Source organism: Eretmochelys imbricata, chromosome 7 (assembly GCF_965152235.1).
Source record: "Eretmochelys imbricata isolate rEreImb1 chromosome 7, rEreImb1.hap1, whole genome shotgun sequence".
Classification (NCBI taxonomy): domain Eukaryota; kingdom Metazoa; phylum Chordata; order Testudines; family Cheloniidae; genus Eretmochelys; species Eretmochelys imbricata.
Genome location: NC_135578.1, coordinates 1,436,180 through 1,450,054, shown reverse-complemented (window position 1 = coordinate 1,450,054; position 13,875 = coordinate 1,436,180). Strand labels below are relative to the sequence as shown.

The window sequence follows — 13,875 nt, the reverse complement described above, 5'->3', positions numbered from 1 at the left end:
TGGAGATATGGGGTTGCAGCCACAATTACCAGGATAGGGAACTTTGGGTGACTGGGCCCAATTATGTATACAGAAGAGAAAGGGACACATACAGATCACACTATATATATATACACACACACACACACATATTATGGTGATTGGGACTACAGAAAAAATAGATGAGAAAAAAAGCTGTACGACATTTCAGCACTGATTTGGTCACAGGAGACTGACTACATTCGTTCAACAAGGTGGCCCAAAGTGTTATTTCTAAAGCAGTGTGCAATCAAAAGGAGGTTTAGTAATAGGCTGTCAACATTAAGTGCACCAGAGTTCTAGCAATGTGAGCTGGATCAGACCCTAAATCACTTCCATTGTTGGTCTGAAACCCACTCCGACCTGGTCAGGCAGCACCACACCCATGACACTTCATGCAGGAAGGGTCATAGATACAAGTCACTACTAGCACATGGGTCAAAGAGGTATGGATCCCAAAGGCAGAGAATGTGTGCGAGGCAATTCTTGCAGAACATAATTTATGGGACCTTAAAAATAAGTGACCAGTTTCTGCAATGGGTTCCTGTAGAAAAATCCAAGCATTTATAGTGAACACACAACTATACGGTTGTGCTTACACAAATAAAAAGTACAAACTTACATTGTTCACTTATTTAAGAGAAGGGTGTTAATACAGAATAGCTGCATTTGCCACCGTACCTTGGCCACAATGTTTTATAACACAGCATGCAGAAGCTTCCATACAACTATCTGATAATCAGAAAAAAATACTGTCTTTCACTGAAGTTACACTTTGACAAGATTTCTAACCAGCTCTACATGTGACACGCAACTAATGAAGCTATTCAAGTCACTGCTGACTCAGTGACAAGTTTCCCCAGAAGCCACCAAGAACACAGTCCAAACATCTTCAACCGTTTACCTTCTCTCAGGAAGAAAAAGTTTGACACTATCTACACCTATGCTGAAACCAACAGAAACCCTGGTCTTGCTAATGTTTTCAGTGCTGCAGTAGACCACCAAGCCTTCATCAACAAATTCCAAAATGAGCATTAAACCTCACTGAAAGAAAACAGAAACCCAATATGATACTTTGAAGTAGAGAATTGTTAAGTTTTCAGTGTGTGTGTGTGTGTGTTTGGCTGGAATTTAAGCCTACTGAAGTTTGCAGAGATTTGGCCCGAGTACTTTGACTAAGACTTTCAGATGTGAATAGTGACTTTGGGCGTCCAATTTGAAATGCATTCAATGGGCCTGACTTTCAGAAGGCAGGTGCTCAGCATTTTTGAGAAAGACTCCTCTAAAATGTCTCAAGGTTGGCACCCAAAAACTGACCCTCACAAAAAAAATTCTAGTTACTTGTGAAAAATCTTGATCCTTGTGCTGGAAGCTGTTTTCACATATACAGCTGACTGCTCTGGTGCAGAGCTTAAAAAAAACAAAAACACAAAACCCAGAAATCTAGATCTTAGTTTTTAATCTGCCTGTAACTAGTAGGAGAGACCCACCACCACTGAGGTCTAGGGGCTTGAGAACTAAGCTTCCATCCACTACTTCCAATAGCTGGGAAGTAGAACAAGTGCTGGGATTCTAACTTACTGTCTCTTGACCTCAATCAGGTGTTCAATCTCTCAATTAGATTCAGACTAGCAGTCACCTAAAATCAGAAGCCCACTCTTACTTCCCCTACAGTCTGCTGGAAGGAAGCTTTCCTTTTTCTCTCCCTCCCAATCCCAGAGCCTAACAGCTGTTCTACTAAGTTCTTACATTGCATTTATCACTGTGGTATCTAAGCACCTTCAGAGTATTATCTAATATACATATATCCAGAGTGCATAGGAGCGTTAGTCATGGACCAGGACCCCCTTATGTTAGATACTGTACAAACAGAACAAAGATGGTCCTTGCACCAAAGTGTTGGGGAGTCTCTGCTATTCTACCTCTCCCAACGTTCTGAGAGATTGGGAAAGAGGCAGACTGGAATCTCTAGTGCTCCATTCCTATAGTCTCCCTTTTTATTTATATCGAGAATTTAAAAACAAGTCTCAGTTTTTCTAATCAGCAGCTGAGCTAAACTGACCTTACCAAATTCTTGTCAATTTCAAGGCTATCTACAGAAATATGGAACTGCAGTAAAACTGATCAGGATCTTGTTAGTTTCACTCTTCTGCCCCTTGGCAGAAGTATGAGCAACAGCAGAGTTATTAGTGCTGGCTGTAGATTCAGGAAGGTAACATGTTTTGAAGCCTTCTTTTTCCATTGTAATGGAGTAGAAGTTTAAAAAAAAAAAAAAATCACAAAAAGAACTAAGCCTCTCCCTTTGACCACCTAACATACCACCTCCCCACAGGCATGTTTACTACTCAGCATTAACAAATATATTTTTATTTTTTAAAATAAAAACTTCTTGGAAACCTGTAGCACACACACACACACAATATAATTCTCTTTATGCAAAGTTAGTATTGCATTCAACAGCAAAAAACATTTATACTAGAACGTACGCAAATTTGTACTGGCAGGCAGACAACACCTTTACCATTAGCTATTAAAATATCAGGATAGATCAGTTTATGCACTCAGTTTATCCATTATGTACAGTCCATTTCAAAATGAAGTGAATACTCATCACTACTAAAACTTGGCAGAATGCATTTTTAAACTGTTCAGCAAAGGTTACTGCTTGGATACATGGATATAATTCCTCCCTTTTCAGCTTAATTGAATTTTCCACTAAATAGGATTTGGAAAATAGTCCAAGTTCATGAGCATAAGTGGTTAGTTCATTAAACTTAGAGACTAAAGATACTGAAAATGTACACACAGATTTGCAGCAGGTGGACTATCTGGACTCACCAGTCACCATGTTGCAGGTATTTCTGCTGCACTTGTCCTGAGCTCTTAGACTTGTAACATTCTGGAGAAGACAGAACAAAGAAGCCCTTTCTATCCCCAGTTTTTTGGTTATTTTTAGTTAAATTGTATTTTTAAAAGACAATGAAATAAACACAAAATGAATATTATCATAATAATGCTACACCCTTAATAGAGAATTCCTAACTAATTACTACAAGACATGCCCAATTCCTAACCAGTTCGTTTTACTTCCAGATCTTAAGAACACATATTAAGCTCTCCATGTACATCTTTTGCATAGTACAGAATGTTCTTCTCTAAGACAGAGAACTGTGCTGGAACTTACATAACTTTTAATGGACACTGGAGTTATTGAAACTTAGAACAAGGCAGTGGGTAAAAAAATATTGCCATAAGGTCCAGATGCCTTTTCTTGCTCCTTTCTTCAAGGTAGAACAGAGTAACTAGGCAGAGCTGGGGACCAGTAGTCCAATTAAGGCTCTCTGAGGAGATAAAAACTTTTTTAAAAAAAGTCACTTTGTTAAATGAAGAGAAGGCTAAACTCCATACATATCTGTTAAATGGTGGGTTACACCTCAAGATTTTTTTAAACCTTCTTAATTTAGTTATATAAAATATCTTCTTCTCTTGCTGCAGCTAATAAACACAACTGTAAACAGACTTAATTAGTACTTTACTAAACCACTCATCCACTTTACAAAATATACTAAGGTTTTGTGCAATACAGCAAAACTTTCTTAAGAGACCACTCAAGAGACTGACACATCAGATGCTTACTGGAGAGGTTTTCCAATAAATGAGCAGCAAGATTGTACTCAATTAATTTGCAGGGGTCCCCTAGGACAGGAGATTGCTTAGTAAGGTTGATCTTGAACAGTTTTCACTGCATATAAGCAACTATGACCCTTGCTTTGTCTCTAAAGTACAGATTTCTGGACTCAGGAGCCTTAGCACTTGGATCTTTACAAGGCTCTGACTATACCAGGCCTGGTCTGAAGATCTCCTGTATATCTTATCTTGAAGTTTCTTAAAAGCAAGAGTTGACCCGGTCGCACTGTAGCGGGTCGTGGTGGCGATACACCACTTGCAGGCCAAAGTAGTCTCCAGACCAGACCGGCTGACAACGGGGATGCGGAGTGAGAAATGACAGGCGCTCTGACCCGCCGCTGACCCCCGGCCCCAGACCCCGCGGGCGGGCCCGGCTGCAGCTCGCCAGGCTTCTTTCCGGGGCCGCGGGCCTGGCGGGCGGGTCCCTGCGCAGCGGGGCCCGGCGCAAGCCGCGGCGGCGGCAGCAGGCCCCCCGCGCAGCCCCACGCCGCGCTCGCCCCCAGCCCCGCCGGCGCCATGCTCGGCGCAACCCGGCAGAGCAACACCCTGCCCCCCGGGACGGGACAGTCCCGCCCCCGCCCCCCCAGCATGCCCGGGCCGGGCGAGCCAGGCCCCAGGGAGACGAGCGCGCCCCCGCTGCCGGGAGCGAGCGGCCCCGTGCGCGTGTCCGACAGCAACAGCGGCGCGGGAAGGGGCCGCCCCGCGGCTGGGGGAGGGGTGGGCGCGCGTGGGCGCGCCCCTCCTCTCACGGGAGGCCAACGGGCCTCGCGCGGGCACAGGGTGTCTTGGGTCGCCGCGCGCTCCCGGCAGCGCCACACAACAAACGGGCCCGCGCCGGACTCCTCGGGCCCGCGCCTCCCCGTCGGGGCCGCGCCGCCCCCGGAACCACCGCCGCCGCCTCCCCCAGCGTGAGGGGAGGCCGCGCCCGGCCCAGCCCCCGCAGCCCACGTCCCCCGGCCCGGCAAACCCCGCTCCGCCGCCGCTCGGCCCAGCCCGGCCCCGCCTCACCCTGGCCCCGCCGCCGCCTCGCTCCGCCACCGCCTCGGCCCGACTCTTTTCCCCTCACAGCTCCCTGGGCGCCATCTTACATTCAACCCCCCGCAGCCAATCAGCGCTCAGCCCCGGCCTCGCGAGAGCGCGGCCCCCAAGCCCCGCGAGAGCTCCGCGCCCGGAGCCGCCCTGCGCCTTAAAGGGGCCGTGCGCCGGGGCTGGGGGCCCTAGGCTCCGCCCTGCCTGCTGCTAGCGCCCGGGGGCACCTTGGCCCGGCCCAGTGTGGGGCAGATTCCAGACCCCCCCCCCTCACCGCACTGGGGCTGGCGGGCCCTTGCAAGCCTTGGGCCAGGCCTGGCCAGGTGCATGGCGCTGCACAGCACCCTGTCCCAGCCCCTCACAGCCAGGTCATCAACCACCCTGCCCTGGAGAAAGCGCCAGCCCCTGCCAGGGGGAAGGCCGGGCCCCGAGCCAAGGCCAACAGCCTCAGCCCTTCCCATGCCAGCCCCAGGCTCCGCTTCCCGGGAACACTTTTAACCCAACGGTTACATAGCGCTTTGCAATGGGAGAACCCGAACGTCCGGCTGGACCGGAGAAAGCCAGGCGCAGGAAGAGACTGTCATTCCTTACGCAAAAGAGAGCCGGCCTGTGGTTTAGTTTCTTGCTATTGATATCACTGCCTAGGTGCCTTTGAGACTAGCCTCTACTTTACACATTGGTCCCAACGTCCATGGGTTGCTCAGTAGTAATTTAATGTTTAGTTTTGCATGCCAGCCCCGGGGGACCTTCTGAGGCCCCTTCCAGCCCTACATGTCTGATTTAACACCTTCTCCCCACACCCTTCATGGTAGAAAAGGCAGATACGTGAGAAATAAAGGCTGAAAGTTGACTCTTTCCCCCTAAAGTCAAGCAACATCCTGTCCTTTTAAGACTAAGTCAAGCCTGTAGGAGGATGAAATAAGAATTAAAAACAAGTAATAGGCCCCCAGCCCCTGTGCCCTCACTGATCTGACAACAGTATCTATTTCTTGTGATAGAATTTCAGCATAAGACAGAAACATTATGTATCTAGGGAAGAAAGAATTGGTTGGGGAGGTAGAAAACCTAGCTAAAGGGCCTATTCCATCCTACATATATCACCAACACTGGTTGCATATAAAACAATTACAATATACAGTTGTCAGCACTAGGGGTGGGGAGTTTCCTGCTAGTTGATAGGATAGACCTTTCTATAACCAGGAGAGAGAGAGCCTGGCAATGGGCGACGGGATGGATCACTTGATGATTCCCTGTTCTGTTCACTCCCTCTGGGGCACCTGGCATTGGCCTCTGTCAGCAGATAGGACACTGGGATGGACCTTTGGTCTGACCCAGTCTGGCTGCTCTGATATTCCCTGCTATCTTTACAAAGAGGAAAGAAGGTAGAGAATACGGAAGGGGCAGTCACTGTGCAACAGGAGCAGGGCCCGATGTGACGCAGTCCAGGAACGAGCTCTCAAGTCAGGGCAATATGGAGATCCTCTGGCAGCAGCTTTTTATGTCCGTAAAAGAAAATGCCCGGTGAGAGTTTTGACAATTGAGTAACTGTGACTGGAATTCAGAGAGGAAGAAGGAAGAGTGCTGACCACTATGGATGGAGCAGGCTAAACAACTCCATGGAAGAGAACAGAGGCAGGAGATACTGGGTCCCATTGGTAGGAGAGAAAGAGCAGTTCTGGCTGCACTCAGGCAAAGAGAATAAGATCAGGAGCTGTAGATATACAAGAGGAATGGGTTTTTTGGAAGCCACAGTTCTATTTCCAGTTGAAGCAGCCATGATCTTAGTAAGGCTTAGAGATAACATCCACACCTGCTTTGTCTAGAATATTCACAGCTGAGCAGTGGAAGGAGACATGGATTTCACAAACACTGTCAATAACGGAAACAAAACACTGACAGGTCAAATCAAATAGCCTGGGGCAGGAGAATGCATCAGAGAAACTTACAGGCCTTCCCAAAGCAAACATTGCTTCACAGCATTTTGGAATGCTGCTTTAGAGGAGAGTGTTGTGTGGTTGGGAAGCGACTTTGTCTTGCTCTCCCCCTCAGGACAAACTCTAGTGTTACAGGTTTCAGAGTAACAGCCGTGTTAGTCTGTATTCACAAAAAGAAAAGGAGTACTAAGATGCCACAAGTACTCCTTTTCTTCTAGTGTTACAGAACAGGAGCAACTTCTAGCACATCCCCCAATCACTGCAGTGGACTTGGGAAGGGCTTGTCCCTACAGCACCTAAGCCAGGAGGTGCGCCACATAGCAGGTATTATCCTTACTGGGCCCAGAGTTGTGAAGATGACATGCAGCTGTCTGAAAACTGTCCCTCGCCTCCCATGCATCACCTGTTGGAGCCCTGCAGCTAGCATGCTCTCCTTTTGCTTCCTGGCTTTAGGAGCAGTATCCTGGGCTCTGCACAGCAGCAGGGTCCCTCCACAATGCCTTACCATTCACACTGCAATGAGTTAGATAAGGTTTGTGTGGACAGAATGTGGAAGGACAATCACAAAGAGGGATTTGATTGGCCCAAGTATCTTAACTCCCCTCCCTGCTACAAGGCAGCCAGGCTGGGTGAGTTGGAAAGCAAATGGTTAATTGCTTCATTAAAACACCTGGCAACATCCCACACACCCTGAATTTAAAGAATACCAAGTGAGACTAGTAACCCAGAGATTAAGAAAAACACAGGGCTAATTCAGCCCTTGAGTAACTCCTTTAACTTAATGGAGTTACACCAGAGATTACACTGGCCCACTGTTTAGCAGTTTCCATTGGCGGTGACCTGCTAACACCTTACTGCAGCTAGGCTTCAGGGAGCTCACCACAGCTGTTGTGGCCTAAAGCAGGCCAGGAAAAGTGAATTTGGCTGTGGGTACTTCTGCCTTGGGTTGGAGAACTGAGTTGTACAGGGCACTGTGCAAATCCAGAATCTCCTTATCAAGGAGCAGATGCCCTAAGGGATTCTCAGAGGCAGCCCACAGTGATTAAAGCTCCTTAAAGAAGAGCTGGAGGCCAGCAGAGCTATTTTGACCCCAATGTCAGCATGGGAGTTGTGCACACACACAGCAGCCCTGGTTTTGGCTGTACAACCAGTCCCCCTGCCAAGGCAGAGCACATAATTTACCCCCCTCCCCCAGGTAATTGCCACAGCTTACCTGAGAGTCAGGGGACAGACTTTTAGCTGGCAAAAGGAAATGGAACAGCAGGCCCTGCCTATGGCATCTACCCTGTCCACATGCGAGGATCTTCGAGCAGTCAGTTACTAAGTACAGAACTTGTGAAAGTTCCCAGGACCCTCAGGCTACCAGGGGAGAATGAGCCTCCCCTCCCCACCCTGTGTAGCCCCTGTGCGCTCACTTTCACTCCCACACAGTCCCAGTCGGGAGCCCCGAGGGCTAATTGAAGCAGCTGGGCCCCAGAGATAGTTCTGGGTCCTGAGAGCCCATGGAGTCGCCTGCAGGTTCCGCCAGGTGCATTCGCCCAGGGTCAGGAAGATGTTTGCTATGTTGTGGCCGTGAGGTGCTCACAGTAGCCTTGGAGCTTGTCCCACTCTGGACCTGTACAGATGCTACTGAAGGACAATCCATGGCCCTCATCGCCGGGATACCTGGGCACCTCCTGAGTCCAACGCACTGATCCTCATGCCCCCGGGGGAGGTCAGGCTGGGCATCATCCCCACACTGACTGATGGGAACTGAGGCCCAGAGCCTTCCACTGGTTTCCAAAAATATCTCCCTGCCTCCAGGGTCTGGGCCCAGGCCACTTTCCCAGCCAGGCAAGGCCTTGGGTAGAGCAGGGAATTGAACTGATAGGTCAATCCCAGCCGAGTGCCCGGACCACTGGGCCATCCTACTTCTCCAGAGCAGCGCCTGGCAGGCCTGTTCCCTTTGCTCCTTCCCCCAGGGATCTCTCCCTGCCACGGGAAGGGAGGCAGTTGCTCCCTCTCGGCTGGGGGCCCAGCCTGCCAGGAGCCGGACCCCGGCCCACGCACGGGCGCTGGCTGTGGCTGCCCGCGGGGGTGACGGCCGGGCAGGGCGGGGGCTCGGGCAGGAGACGGGCTGCTTGTTAAGGCACATGCTGCTGGGGCCAGCGCAGCCCGGCCGGTGCGGGGCCGGTGCGGGGCCGGCCCGGCCGGAGGCCGCCAGAGGGGAGGTCCCCCCAGCCCAGCGGGGCCCAGGCTGCTCCCTGCAGCCCCTCGCCCCACCCCCGTTACCCGGGGCAGGGATCCTTGGAAGGGCCGAGCCTGGAGCCGGGCTCCCCTCCCCAGGGCCCGGCCGGCTACTTGAACAGCCCCATGTGCTCGCCGAAGCCTCCCACCCGGCAGGACCAACACAGCCCCTTAAGGTGGCCCGTGGGGCTCGCGGGGGCCGCTGCCGCAGCCCCCCCGGGAAGCTGCCCCCCTCCAGCGCCCGGGGCCCAAACCCGCCGGCGGCTGCCAGCGCGGGCGGCGGGCCCGGGCCCCGGCCGGGGGTCAGGCCGCCCCCAGCCCAACCCAGCCCAGCCCACCTTAAGCGGGGCCCGGGAGCCGCTCCGCCGAGCGGCCCGTGTTTGCACGGCGAGCCGGGCAGGGGGCGAGCCGAGCCCGCCAGGCTCGGGGGGGTGGCGGGTTAAAGCCCCGCAGCGTCCTCCCGGAGCTCGGCTGCGAGCCCAGCTCCCGGCGCTGCCCGGGTCTCGCCCCGCCCCGGAGCAGCCCGGCCCCGCGGTGACCTGCCGCGGCTCCCCCGGCCCGGCCCGGCCCGGCCCGCCTGCGAGCCCCGCTCGCTCGCTCCCCCGCTCCCGGTTCATCGTTACCGCGCCGGGCCTGGGTCGCGGCGGCCGCCATCGCCGTCACATAGCAGCGCTGAGACGAGCACGGCTCGGTGGGGCCGGGTACCGGCATCCCCAGCCGGGCCCAGCGAGCTCCCCGGTCTGCCCCAGCCCAGCCCAGAGCCCTCCCCGCAGCCAGCCCCAGAGCAGGGCGGTGAGCATCACCCAGCCCCAGCCCCAGCCAGGCCTGGAGACCCCACCGCCACCTCTGGCCACTGCCCCACCCTTACTTCCTCTCCCCGGCCACAGCGTGGGCCTCCTATCCTGCCGGAGGCGTCTAGCATCAGCCTCCAGCCCCAGGGTCGGGTACCCTGCGCTGCCCCTCGCCCATGAGTTGTTCCCAGGTCTGCAGGGACAGGCTGGGGTCCCTCACCCTGGCCCGGCTGGCGCGGGAGTTAGCCAGACTGCGCTCCTTGCCTCTGTCAGGACAAGGCAGGTTTCCGACCCTTTCCTTGACCCTCTGACCACACTCCTGTTCCTGTTATATTATTAGTTGTCCCCCGAAATCACTTGGCTTCCAGGTCCTGTGGATCCCCCCTTAGGCTGGGAGGGGGGATCCTTTAGCAGTGGGCGGGCCCTGGATCCTAAGAGGATCATCTCTGGCCTCTGCTCTGAGCCCTCTGCAATTTATCAGCATCCTCCTGGCCTTGTGGGCACCAGAACCAGACCCAGGATCCCAGCAACAGTCACACCCGGGGCACATACACAACACACAGTCAACCTGTGGAACTCCTTGCCAGGAGATGTTGTGAAGGCCAAGACTATAACAGGATTCAAAAAAAGAACTAGGTAAGTCCATGGAGGGTAGGTCCATCAATGGCTGTTAGCCAGGATGGGCAGGGAATCATAGAATATCAGGGTTGGAAGGGACCCCAGAAGGTCATCTAGTCCAACCCCCTGCTCGAAGCAGGACCAATTCCCAGTTAAATCATCCCAGCCAGGGCTTTGTCAAGCCTGACCTTAAAACCCTCTAAGGAAGGAGATTCTACCACCTCCCTAGGCAACGCATTCCAGTGTTTCACCACCCTCTTAGTGAAAAAGTTTTTCCTAATATCCAACCTAAACCTCCCCCACTGCAACTTGAGACCATTACTCCTCGTTCTGTCATCTGCTACCACTGAGAACAGTCTAGAGCCATCCTCTCTGGAACCCCCTTTCAGGTAGTTGAAAGCAGCTATCAAATCCCCCCTCATTCTTCTCTTCTGCAGGCTAAACAATCCCAGCTCCCTCAGCCTCTCCTCATAAGTCATGTGTTCCAGTCCCCTAATCATTTTTGTTGCCCTTCGCTGGACTCTCTCCAATTTATCCACATCCTTCTTGTAGTGTGGGGCCCAAAACTGGACACAGTACTCCAGATGAGGCCTCACCAATGTCGAATAGAGGGGAACGATCACGTTCCTCGATCTGCTCGCTATGCCCCTACTTATACATCCCAAAATGCCATTGGCCTTCTTGGCAACAAGGGCACACTGCTGACTCATATCCAGCTTCTCGTCCACTGTCACCCCTAGGTCCTTTTCCGCAGAACTGCTGCCGAGCCATTCGGTCCCTAGTCTGTAGCGGTGCATTGGATTCTTCCGTCCTAAGTGCAGGACCCTGCACTTATCCTTATTGAACCTCATCAGATTTCTTTTGCCCAATCCTCCAATTTGTCTAGGTCCTTCTATATCCTATCCCTCCCCTCCAGCGTATCTACCACTCCTCCCAGTTTAGTATCATCCGCAAATTTGGGTGTCCCTAGCCTCTGTTTGTCAGAAGCTGGGGATGGGTGACAGGGGATGGATCACTTGATGATTACCTGTTCTGTTCATTCCCTCTGGGGCACCTGGCATTGGCCACTGTCGGCCGACAGGATACTGGGCTGGTTGGACCTTTGGTCTGACCCAGTCGGGCCGTTCTTATGTTCTAGATGTGTGCACTTACATTTAGCTATATTCAAACACAGTGTTTCCTTGCACCCAGCTTAAAAAGTGACCCAGATCGCTCTGTAGCAGTGAGTTGTTCTCTTCCCTAGTTACCACTCCCCCAATGTTTGTGTTGTCTGCAAACTCTCAGTGACGATTTTTTCTTCTTCCAGGTCATTGACAAAAATCTAGTGAACCCTGCAGGACCCCCGGGAAACAGACCTGCTCTGTGATGATTCCCCAGCTAGTTACATCTTAGACCGAGCAGTTAGCCCGTTTGTAACATAAGAACCTAAGAATGGCCAGACTGGGTCAGACTAAAGGTCCATCCAGCCCCGTGTCCTGTCTGCCGACAGCAGCCAATGCCAGGTGCCATCCATCTCCACCCTCTTGACAGACAGAGGCTAGGGACACCCTTCCTTACCCATCCTGGCTAATAGCCATTAATGAACTTAACCTCCATGAATTTATCCAGTTCTCTTTTAAACCCTGTTATAGTCCTAGCCATCACAACCTCCTCAGGCAAGGAGTTCCACAGGTTGACTGTGCGCTGTGTGGAGAAGAACTTCCTTTTATTTGTTTTAAACCTGCTGCCCATTAATTTCATTGGGTGGCCCCTAGTTCTTCTATTATGGGAACAAGTAAATAATTTTCCCTTATTCACGTTCTCCACACCACTCATGAGTTTATAGACCTCTATCATCTCCCCCCTTAGTCTCCTCTTTTTCAAGCTGAAAAGTCCAAGCCTCTTTAATCGCTCCTCAATGGGACCCATTCCAAACTCCTCATCATTTTAGTTGCCCTTCTCTGAAGCTTTTCTAATGCCAGGATGCATCAGCCCCTGTGATGCGGGGGGCCATGGTAACGTTACCTTTTTAAAACCAAAATGGCACGTGCTACTACATCAAAGCCTTACACTGTTACCTTCATCCTCAGACTTGCCATCTCATCATGACAGGGTATCAAGTTAGTCTGACAGGATCTATGCTCCATAAACACATCCTGAGTTGCATTAATTACATTACGCTCCTTTAGTTCCTTAGTAATGGAGGCCCGTAGCAGCTGTTCCATTATCGTGCCTGGGATGGCTGTCAGGCTGACATCCCATTTACCCTTTTTAAAAATAGGCACATTAGCTTTTCTTCCCAGCTTCAAGAACCTCCCCTGTGCTCCAGCCCCATTGGATGCCCAAGGCACCGCTGGCCAGGAACGGGGCTGGACCCAACCACATGCCCCAGGCACATGACAACAGAAGCCAGGGAGTGGGCTGGGCCCGGCCGGCTTTCAGGACAGGGGTAAATGCCACGCTAGGTAACCTGGCCTCTCCCTCCCTCCCACCCCCGGCCTGCTGCAGGGCTCCTGGCTTCACCGCACTCCCCCCTCGCCTACTTCCCCCTTTTCACTTCCCTCCCCTCCCAAGAACGCTGTGAGCTGCCCCGGCAAAGGTCTGGCCCTGGGGGCATTCAGCCCATGCCAGCCCCCGAGGCAGCGCTGCAGCATGTGTCGAAGCGCTAGGTTCACGCACCAGCTGAGCCTGGCACCCCATGACCCTCACCCAGTGCTGTAAGCAGGCTGCCCGCAGCTCCTCCCCATGCTGTTCCCCCTCTCCCTCCCGGGCAATGGGTCTGCAGCCCTGGCCCCAGGCAGGGCGCGAGCCGGAGCTTGTGGTTTCCTTGAAGGGGGAACGGTGTTTTAGTCCGTTCCCCCCAGCCAGGGCGCTGGGTCTCCCCCGGTTCCCAGCACAGCTGTTTGGTTCCATTCTCACTCTCCACCAGGCCACATGGCCCCAGCAGTGCCTGGCTGAGTGGCTCTCCTGTGTCCCCGGGCCCTGCACAGCTGGGATGCTCCCGCCCACACTTGGGGACTGGAGCCCCTGGGTGCCCTCACCAGCAAGCTGCAGCACGGTGCGCTGGGGCGACTCTGCTCCCCCTTGAGGCTCATGTGGGCAGCCCAGGCTGCTTCCTCGGCTGGTTCTCTGCCTGGTGCCCAGACACGCCCCAGCTGGGCATGTCCCGCCCTGCCGTGAGGGCCCTGCCAGCTCCGAGGAGGAGCTGCAGGGCCTGGGGCACAGGAGCTGCTGCTAGCAGGCAGGGGCCGGCCCTGGCTCGAACGGTGTTGGTAGCTCCCAGCCTCCTGCGGGATGGACCTGCCTAGAGCAGCGCAGGGGACCTGGATGCAGGTGGCGATTTAAAGCCCCCCAGTGTCCTCCCGGAGCCCATCTGTGAGCTCAGCCCAGGGATCCCGCTGGGATGGACGAGGGGTGGCAATGGGGTGGCCCTGCAGCCGGTCCAAGGACTGTGGCCAGGTGTCCTGCTTTGTGGTGTGCCACGTAGAGCCAGGTGGGGTTTCCTCCGAAGGGGGCTGCCCCTAATCCCTGGCTCCCAGGAGGCTGCATGATTGGCCGTGATCTCGCCTTTGACTGGAGCAGCCCCACGCCCG

At 53.3% G+C, this 13,875-nt stretch overlaps 1 protein-coding gene across 5 annotated transcripts in view; it reads right to left on the bottom strand.

Moving 5' to 3' along the window:
- The window catches only part of QRICH1 (glutamine rich 1), a 39,596-nt gene extending 34,796 nt beyond the window's left edge, over positions 1–4,800 (bottom strand). The window contains exons 1-2 of one of the 5 annotated variants that reach the window (XM_077822794.1): positions 4,714–4,800; positions 2,857–2,917 (exon numbers count right to left, since the gene is read on the bottom strand). The gene's annotated coding sequence lies outside the window, so the exon portion shown is untranslated. Of the gene's footprint in view, positions 1–2,856; positions 4,062–4,713 lie in introns of those variants that run through there. The other 4 variants (XM_077822793.1, XM_077822795.1, XM_077822796.1 and 1 more) reach the window with 4 other exon arrangements.
- Positions 4,801–13,875: the final 9,075 nt, after the last annotated feature.